This window comes from Sphaerodactylus townsendi, linkage group LG06 (genome assembly GCF_021028975.2).
Source record: "Sphaerodactylus townsendi isolate TG3544 linkage group LG06, MPM_Stown_v2.3, whole genome shotgun sequence".
NCBI classification, from domain to species: domain Eukaryota; kingdom Metazoa; phylum Chordata; class Lepidosauria; order Squamata; family Sphaerodactylidae; genus Sphaerodactylus; species Sphaerodactylus townsendi.
Genome location: NC_059430.1, coordinates 81,848,142 through 81,858,315, shown reverse-complemented (window position 1 = coordinate 81,858,315; position 10,174 = coordinate 81,848,142). Strand labels below are relative to the sequence as shown.

At 41.4% G+C, this 10,174-nt stretch overlaps 1 long non-coding RNA gene across 1 annotated transcript; it reads left to right on the top strand.

Annotated features, from left to right (window-relative positions):
* The first annotated feature begins 689 nt into the window (after positions 1-689).
* LOC125434358 lies at positions 690-6,580 on the top strand. Its single transcript, XR_007244772.1, has 3 exons — positions 690-914; positions 1,763-1,766; positions 6,569-6,580. It is a non-coding gene; the product is annotated as an uncharacterized LOC125434358 (long non-coding RNA).
* The last annotated feature ends 3,594 nt before the right edge of the window (positions 6,581-10,174 follow it).

Below are 10,174 nucleotides of genomic sequence, written 5' to 3'. Positions count from 1 at the left end.
TTTGCGCTCCCCCTCCCTTTCCTTGGGCTTCTTCGCCAGAACGTGCCTCCCCCTTTCCCATTGCAACCCACATAATTGTATCCCCTCCCCTCCCCAATTATACCATCTTGATTCAGTCTCAGCAGTCCCACTTTGTTTTAACGCAATTTTCTATTTTCACCTCACTCCCATACACACACATTATTGCAACTACCACTACTAAATTGCAAGCCTTCTGTTTGATTGTTTTACTTCTTGCACATTGCATGGGCTCTTTTTTACGGGTTACTCTCCCATCCCCAGCTACAGTGGGAGAAAGTGAGAGGGGAAGGATTATTTACATGTTGGGGCATTATAGCTCGCACAATTGTCAGGGGAACTGGTAAAAGTGAGCAACTATGTAACCAGAAATGTGCAGTCTCTTTTCTTCATGGGTTGTACCTCCTCACCTTCCTGCCACTCTCTAAGCTGTGCATTTTAGAAGAAGAAGAAGAGTTTGGATTTATATGCCCCCTTTCTCTCCTGCAGGAGACTCAAAGGAGCTTACAATCTCCTTGCCCTTCCCCACTCACAACAAACACCCTGTGAGGTGGGTGGGGCTGAGAGAGCTCCGAGAAGCTGTGACTAGCCCAAGGTCACCCAGCTGGCGTGTGTGGGAGTGTACAGGCTATTCTGAATTCCCCAGATAAGCCTCCACAGCTCAGGTGGCAGAGCTGGGAATCAAACCCGGTTCCTCCAGATTAGATACACGAGCTCTTAACCTCCTACACCATTGCTGCTCTTTTTTAGTCAGAAATAGGTATGTGTGAACTGCTTCGGAGCCCCAGTAACTCACTCACTGCCTGTTCCCTTTAATGCCAAGGATTGAACCTGGAATCTTCTGCATGCAAAGCTGATACTCTTATCACTGAGCCATGTCCCCTTCTTAAGTAGTAGTAGAAGAAGAAGAGTTTGGATTTATATCCCCCCTTTCTCTCCTGTAGGAGACTCAAAGGGGCTTACAATCTCCTTGCCCTTCCCCCCTCACAACAAACACCCTGTGAGATAGGTGGGGCTGAGAGAGCTCCAAAAAGCTGTGACTAGCCCAAGGTCACCCAGCTGGCGTGTGTGGGAGTGCACAGGCTAATCCGAATTCCCCAGATAAGCCTCCACAACTCAAGCGGCAGAGCTGGGAATCAAACCCGGTTCCTCCAGATCAGAGTGTACCTGCCTCTGAGTAAACCTGCCTTTATCGAGTTAGAGCCAATGTTTTCAACCAAAAACATGACAAATGTCATATTCAACATCAAAATATATTGAAACTATGTATTTGGAGGTAAAATGCTGGGGGTGTCTGCTGGTGGTGGGTGAGGTGGCCTCGAGAGGTTTAATACCCATTTGCTCTGGCTTGGAGCTGTTTCTCAGATTAACAACCTACCTCATAGGGTTGGTGTGAGGATAAAATTAGGAAAGAGAGTTGGTGGGGAGAGAGCCATGTATGTTTTGCTTGGGGGGGTGTTTTGTGAGCTGGTGCAAAAAAAATCATTGTTTGGGTATAGTGTGGGAGGGTGGCTGCCCATATGGGGGGGCACCAAACTCAGGTTTTGTCCCCGGGCGCCAGTTTGCCTAGCAATGCCTCTGGCTTTCTTAAAAGTATTTTGTTATTTGAGATCCTTAAAAGTATTATGTTATTTGAGATCCTAAAATGGTTGGGAATTAAAAATACTTCATGGATCACCACCACTTTTCTGAATTTACCCAGAATCTGAAATCCACTGGTAATGCCTGGCTGTGCTGAGGGAAGTAAAGTTGGCACTTTCAAGAAAGTTGACACTCTCAAGAAACAGTGCTGAAGTGACAGAATTTCTTTCCTCCTGAAATCTGTTTACTCCCTTCCTCCTGGCCTTCATTCTTTAAAAAAACACAGGTCTTTTGAAAAGGGTCACTGAATTTAGATAAGCCTTTGATTTAGCACTGAGATCTTTGGGCATAGCTATGTATATACAGTGCTTGCACTGCCACTCACATGGTCAGGAGTTCGAGCCCCCTGTGGGTCAGATATCCTGGCAGCTGGCTCATGGTCAACTCAGCCATCCATCCATTCCTTGGTCAGTAAATGAGTACCTAGCACATAGCTAGGGGGTAAAGAATAGCTGGGGAAAGCAATGGCAAACTACCCCACAAAAACGGCTTGCCTATGAAATCACTGCTTCCAGTGGTATCCCAGGGTCGGACACAACTGAAGGGGAAACTTTACCCTTATGTATATACTGTTTATAGCAGGGTCCATTTTCAAGGATTTTTATTGGTATGTCTGTTGTTTTAAATTGTTTTTTTTAATGTCTAACAGGTAGTTAGTTACCTTTATTAGGCATAAATTAAATTAGGGTTCATAAAAATGCACATTGAACAATACATATAGAATGACTAATTGTTGGGTACAATTAAGGTTAAAAACATTGCTACATCATTAGTGCATTGAGGACAAAGGTCATTTAGGGGCAACCGGATCTTAGGTTTGTCAGACAGTACTAAACTTGAGTTTAAATGTGGTTCAATACATAGTCTCCGCAGTTGAAAGTGATGAATACAATAGAGAAGTATGTGTTCCATTGTTTCAGTTTGGTGTTGGGAGCATTGGCAGTCTCTCTCTTGAAATGTAATGCAGCAGTATCTTCCACATGTGACTGTTGAAGGAAATATGTTGAGACAGGCCTGAAATAGTGAAGTAGTCAGGCATAAATCTGCATGGTAAGTTCCCATGAAACAGTGGTAAGCATGGTCTTACAGGTAGTAATAGCATTGTTTTTCTTTGTTTTATAGTTTGGAGAATCTAGATCTCATTTAGATTGGTAAGAAAATCCAGGGAGAAACCTAGAGTTTTAATTTGGTTGAGTACCAAAAAGTCCTAACAGGAGTGGTAAGAGTCTGTTAACATATGCCATAACAAACTACTGGGTTTAGCTCTGAAATAGAGGCATGTCCAGTATTTCACAGTCAATATCCAAACTATAGATGAAATAAAGTTTGGTCCCAGTTCCAAGCACAAAGTGTGATAAGCTATACAATTAAGTCGACCTAGAAGGGTGTGGAGAAATATAGACTGGATTTTTTTCTAGTTCTTTGATTGGATCACCTACCCTTATTGGGATGAGATAGAGAAGATTTTGATTGCAGGTGGTATGTACTGGCCCACTTTGGTAAAAAAAAAAAGTTTGATTGCAGCAGTGTTGTGGTTGGCTAGTGTTTTTATATGCTTAAACTGGGACATCCATTTCAAGTTGTGCTGAAATATTACTCCCAGGTATCAAAAGGAGGGCACTTGCTCTGTGTCATTCCCATTTATTTTCCATATATCTGGTCACCGTGTTTTGGCAAATACTAAAATCTTAGATTTGACATAGTTTATCTCCAAGGCATTTTGAGAGCAATAGTTGGAAAAAGCCAGAAGCAGGCGTTTCAGGCCAACTCTAGATCAAGAGAGTAGCACTGTATTGTCTGCGTAAAGTAAAACTGATATCTTCTGATGATTCAGGGTGGGTTGCTGGCCATCTATGTCCAGCAGAAGTGAAGGCAGGTAGCCGATAAACAGGTTAAAAAGGTAAAGTGCAAGGACGCATCCTTGCTTGACTTCTCTGTTAGTGGGAATTTTGGCTGTGTGATGACCTTCAAGGTTAAAGCATACTTTGCAGTTTGTATTAGAATAAAGCCTGCAAATTAATATAAAAAGATGGGGGTTCATTTCCAATGTAGATAACTTGTGCCAGAGCAGTTTTCTGGGGACCAGGTCAAAGGCATTCCTCAGGTCAAGGAATGCCGTGTACAGTTTGCCCCTGTGATTGATTGTGTATTTCTTGGCAAGATGATTAAGAACAAGGCAATGGTCATAAGTAGAATGGCCCTTGACAAATCCTATTTGTGCAGGCTCTAGGATTAGGGTTGCCCAGTACAGCAGTTTGTCAAGGAAATGAGAGTCATAAAGTTTGCCAGCAATCGAAAGGAGACTTATAGGTCTATAGTGGATTGACATCTGTGGATCGTCTTTTTTGAAAATGGGAACAATTGTTGCAAATGTCCAAACTTTGGGGATGGAACCACTTTGATCAATCTTAGTGAAAAGATTTGCCAGGACAGGTGACCAATGGTCATGATAATTAATAAAAATTTCCAAAAGGATGCCGTTAGGACTGGATGCCTTTCCTTTTTTTCAGATGTTTCATCAGGTTGTTTATCTCAGTTGTGGTCATAGAGTTCATGTAATAGGTGGTCACCTGAAGACAAGAAGGAGACATTGGCATCGAAGAAAATATTGTAAAAATGATTCCATCATGAGACCGCACTTATGACGCTGTTGTTCATATTGGAATGTGGGTGAGGGATAGCAAAAACCAGGCGCCAAAATAATCTAGAATCATTGGCATTTGCAGCTTCAATTATGCGAAGGTTGATTGGCTCACATTTCCCCGGAAAGGGTGGTGAGAATGAGGAAGAAAAGCTTTCAAACTTTTGATAGAGAGTCAATCTTTTTTAGTAGGAGTTGTAAAGTCTGTGCTATAAGGGAGGACTGATCACCCAGTTCAAAGCACATTTTGGTAAGAAAATTCTCTTCCATGGGGGCAGGGAGGCATTCTTTATCTCCATGGTTTGAATCCAAGTCATTATTGTTGGCTTGCTGAGCTAAACTAACAGAAGTTTCCAATTGCTCCTCATTTTCTGAGCTTTTCTCTGAAGGTAAAAAATAGTTTTGGATAGGAACCACTGCTAGGAAGTGCTCTGTAGCTTGCGAGGCTGCTGAAAAAGTTAATTTACTTTGAATTTTGGTTGGTCAGGATTATTTGGTGAATCAGTTTCCCTTTTTCTTTTTCACTTCCTGATTCTTATTTTTGTCAGTCATTTGTTTTTCAGAAGCCTATAAGCTGAGCAGAGTATATAAATTACAGTCTTATCAGTAGATAATAAAAATACTGTCCCCTGCAGTGGGAAAGCTGATTCTATGAGAGAATGAGGTATAATAAGATAAAAGGCAAGCACAAAAACATATGTAAACCTCACACCTATCCTGATTACCTACTCTAAATGACTGAAAGTCTAACTGATTGTTGTAAACTTCTGAGTGGTTTTTAAATAGAAATGTGAGCTATACATTCTCTAAATAAATAAAAAAATATTAATAAAACAGACCAAATGATACAAATATTACATTTCTTTTTTTCTAAGGTACTTGATAGAAAATAGAAATTGATGATTTTGGATGGCTTAAAAAAGTAGTCCTGTAGACAAGTTACAGTGAACATCTGTGCAATCTGTATACAGTATACATGTGATTGTTCTGCATATATGCTTTCAGTAATTCTCATATTATAGTCAGTGCTTGTACAGATGAATGTGTGATGCAAATGTAGGTCTTCAATGAATAGATGTGTGGAGATATGGGAAGGATATATGTGTATTCACTCTGACATATAAACAGGATGAGTATAATGCATCACAGAAATTAGTCATGATTGAGCACTCCCCAGTTTTTCCCATGTTCAGAAACAAATAAGCAGTTTCTTTCCCAATCAACTGGAAATTGACATGATCCAATATTCTTTGTGCGAATAGGCTTCAATATATACTTTTTGGCTTCGATATATGTGATCAGAAACCTAGATATTTGAGGGTATGCATTTGCATGTACCAAAGCTCATTTCCCTGTGAGAACAAAATGGTGACAGCACTTACTGGGGGCAGGATCATGAGTAAAACACTCCCACAGAACATGAGATAGATGCATCAAAATTGTAAAGACTGAACAGGGCTTTATCTGATGTAGAAAAAATGCATCTCAGGGCTATGAGAGAGGGGATAAAGAACAGAAAGTTCTGTACCTAAGTTGATTTATGTAATATGTTATTGGGACTAATTTAGAAGCAGCCATATTATCTGTCGTGCAAATTAGGATTGGAACCATGACATGACTAGAGGGTTGGTATAATATGGCACACATTCTAAAATTGTGTAAAAATATATCAATGATTTGTCCTGTCTTCATATCACTTTCATGTGTTCAGATCCAGCTTGTGTGGGGGGGGGGGATGTATTTGCAAAGCATTGTGAATCACCATGGTTATAATCACAGTGTGTCCTCTCATCATGGCTGTCAAAAAGACAGCTAACATATGCTGTGTCAAGCTATTCCAATTTATAAAAACCAATTCACTAATAAAATCATTTGGGATTTCTCTCCCTCTTCTTTGTCTGTGTAGAATCATCTTTTAGGTCAGACCTTTCTCTTTCTCTCATTCTGTAATCATCACCTTGGAGCCAGGTCCAACTCTTGCTATGATCAGTAGGTTTCTAGAATCTCTCTTCTCTTTTCCTGGAAACCAGAGGGCTCATCTAAAAGGAATCATAAATAAAGGCTGAAGTGGTCTTGTGAAAAGTACCAATCTGTTATATAACAGTAACAAAATATTAGGTAGGAAAGAGAGAGGATACCAATAATAAAACAGTAACAGAAACACCACGAAAGCCTTTAAAAACCACTTAGAATTCACAGCTTTCACTCAGATCTGCTCTGTTTTATACTTTTCTGTTAAAAAGGCAATTTCCCCCTTACTGCTTCCAGCTAATTTTTATATTGCTGTTTGTATTGGCTACATGTCTCTTTCTCCTCCTCCTATCCTTTCATTCTAATTTCTTTGTTCATTAAGCTATCATCCTTTTGAAGGCATTCTTCCAGCAAGTCTATATATTGTACTTGTCTTAATAGACTGTTTTATTGTGTCATGTTTCCAACACAGAATATATTTTTCCTTGGCCTAAACTGGTTGATTATACAGAACTCAATGGAAAAGCCAAAGAAATCTGATGATTTTTTGCCCCTGTCACCTGCATTCTATTATATAGGTCGAGGCCACTGGCATCATCTGCACTTAGAATTCATACTGATAATGGGATCCATCAAGGTCTCTGCCTCTGGAAGGAGTGGAACAAGAATGGAAAATGGAGTGCAATTTTGTTCTTAATGCTACTGAACAGATCTTAAAGATACAGATGTGTGGCTGGAAAGTTCATGCAAGGTAGGAACACTCACAGAGGTTTTCTAATCTTCTATTTTGATTATTTAGGTGGTCAATCATCCCACAAGCAGATGTTACTTCTGATTTTGTTTTTTGCAGCACTAAATATGAAGGGCAGAACAAGATAGATATTAAATTTTGGAAATGGCATTATTAGTATTTAAAGACTGCAAAGCAGATAAGGAAATTGAGTTCCATATCTTTGTAGCTTGTGCTGGTTTGCTTCCCCTCTCCCTCCCCCTCCCCCTTGTGCTGGTTTGCTTCCCCTCCCCCTCCCAACTTTTGGTGTCCCCATAGGGCAGTGGTGGTGAACCTATGGCACTCTAGATGTTCATGAACTACAATTCCCATGCTGGCAGGGGCTGATGGGATTTGTAGTCCATGAACATCTGGAGTGTTCGCCACCACGGTCATAGGGTGTTCAAGGCAAGAGATGTTTAGAGGTAGTTTGCCATTGCTTGCTTTTGTGTAACAAGTGTAGACTTCCTTGGTGGTCTCCCAACAAAGTACTAACTAAGGCAACTGTGCTGGACATCCAAGGTCTGACAAGTTTGAACTAGCCTGAACTATCTGAGTCAGGACTGGCTTGCTATAGCAAGAAACCTCTGAATTATATTATTTGAAGAGTTTCCTTCAAGAAGAAGTTATTTCTGTTGTAGACAGATACCCCAGCTGAAGTATGTAATTGGGACTTACTCTGGCAACATAAACTAACAATTTAGGAACAGTTCTGTGTACATCTCTTGAAAGAAGAGTCACTGGTTTTTCACACATTAACTGCTCATTCTCAATGAAAACAAGGGGTTGGACCCCATGGAAAGTTTCCATGTGCCCCATGTACTTTGTGAGTGGATATGTTACAATTGCTTCTTTCAGTTTGTTCGTGGTAAGGAAAAGTTCTTAGTGTAAGTGTAAGGAAAAAGTGTAAGGAAAAAATATTTTCTTTGTGTAAAACTAGTTGAAAACTCTACCAGGTATTACATACTAAGAAAAAGAACATAAAATTAATGAAGCTAACTAGGTTATAGTGGTCACTGGTTTTACCTTGGCATCCCCTTCCCTGGAATGGGTTTAGGCCCCTAGTAACTTTGAAAATAGAGTCTGGTCAAGACAGGTTTCCCTCCACTTGTTCCCTGTTCTAAGCCCTTGGCTTGCACACTGCTATCACAGTGACAAGACCTTGAAACCTTTCCTGTCACAGCTGGGAAGATTAAACTTCAACCTATCATTGAACTGGCAGTGGATCCCTATCTGGAGCTTTCCCCCAATTAAATTAAGGTGGACATCCAGCTTTGTTTGATTCCACCTATTGCATCCAAATAGCAATGTATCTTGCACCTTCCTTCCAACGTTCTCAAACGTTGCTCAAACGTTCAGTCTCATCCTGTTTATTCGTCTCCATAAAGGAAACTCATCTCATCCAGTTTGAGAAGCCTATAAGTTCCATCTCCAGAGAAATAATGTTTTCTCAGAGTTCATGGTGCCTCTGGGACCCCCATTTTGATCCCTATTTTGTACACATGCTCTTCTTGAAGTCTGTATTAAACTGATACCAGAATGGCAAAATGATATAATGGGCATAACAAAATGTAGCACAGCTCCTCCATCAGTCATACAAAGCCCATTCTGGAAAAGGAGTTAAGAGGAAGGCTCTTTCCCCAAGAACTTATGAGCCTCCTTTCTGATAAATTGGTCTGATTGTGAAGACAATACGCAATGAGGCAATTCTAGCAATTTCTTCCATATCTTAACGATTGGACAGTAAAGATTTCTGCACCTAAATGGAGAAGTATCCAGTCATCAATATTTACATATCTAACTTCCACCCAATCTCCCCAAGGGAACACTTTTGATACTTGTAAATTAGATGCACCCGAATAACCGGGGGCAGCCATTGCTGCCGGGGTGAGCAACGGAGCGAAATATGGGCATGCATGGTTTTGGCGGCATGCTGCAGAACCGGGTGCAATGATTGGCTCCCAGCCGTAAAGGCGGGAGGAGCCAGGGTATTTAAGGACGCCTCGCTCAGTTCCCGCCCTTCCCGGCAGCAAGACCCAGCAAGGTGTGGTAGTTTTGGTTGGTGCACAGGCGTAGCTACCATGGGGACATCCGGGGACAAGCGCCCCGGGCGCCACCTTGTGGTGGGCGGAAAAAATTGCAGGTTTCTGCTTTGGAAAGCTTCTGTATTTTTGCACCTGTTTTTTCCAATTTTTTGGTCTGCAGGAAGGCACAGTTTTTAAAGGGGCAAGTGGCACCAAAATTTCCAGGCTATCGTCAGAGTGACTCTCCTGGCCTGATGATATCAGCCAAGTTTGGTGAAGTTTGGTTCAGGGGGTCCAAAGTTATGGACCCCCAAAGGGGCTGACCCCATCCTCCATTGTTTCCAATGGGAGCTAATAGCAGATGGGGCTATCATTTTGAGGGTCCATAACTTTGGGACCCTCTGGAATCAAACTTCACTAAACCTAGGTGGTATCATAAGGATAGTCTCCTTCTGATACCACCTCCAGGTTTGTGAAAAGTTGTGGTTCAGGGGTCCAAAGTTATGGACCCCCAAAAGGAGTGCTCCATCCCCATTTGTTTCCAATGGGAGCTAATGGTAGATGGGGCTACCTCCTTTGAAGCTGTCCATAACTTTGGACCCCCTGGAACCAAACTCTCACTAAAACCTGGGAATGAGCTATAATCAGGATAGTCTCCTAAAGATAGCCTTCAAAATTTTGAGTACTGTTATCTTAAACATTATGCTCTCCTGACAGGCACCCTCAAATTTTCCACAGGATTCTCTCTTTAAATCCACCCCTTTGGAGTGGATTTAAAGTTGATCCAATCTAAATCCCCAGATTAAAAAAACATTGGAAAGTATTGTTGGAAGGCTTTCACAACCGGATTCAACTGATCATTGTTGGCCTTGGGTTTTACAGGCTGTGTGGCCATGGTCTGGTAGATCTTGTTCCTAACGCTTTCATTTCATGCCTTTCTGTGGCTGTTGCATCTTCAGATGTGTATCACAGGGAGAGAGTCTGTTACAACAGAAGTCTGGACACAATGTATAACTGTCTCCTCTCTGTGATACACCTCTGAAGATACCAGCCACTCTGTGATACACCTCTGAAGATACCAGCCACAAGATCTACCAGACCACAGCCGGA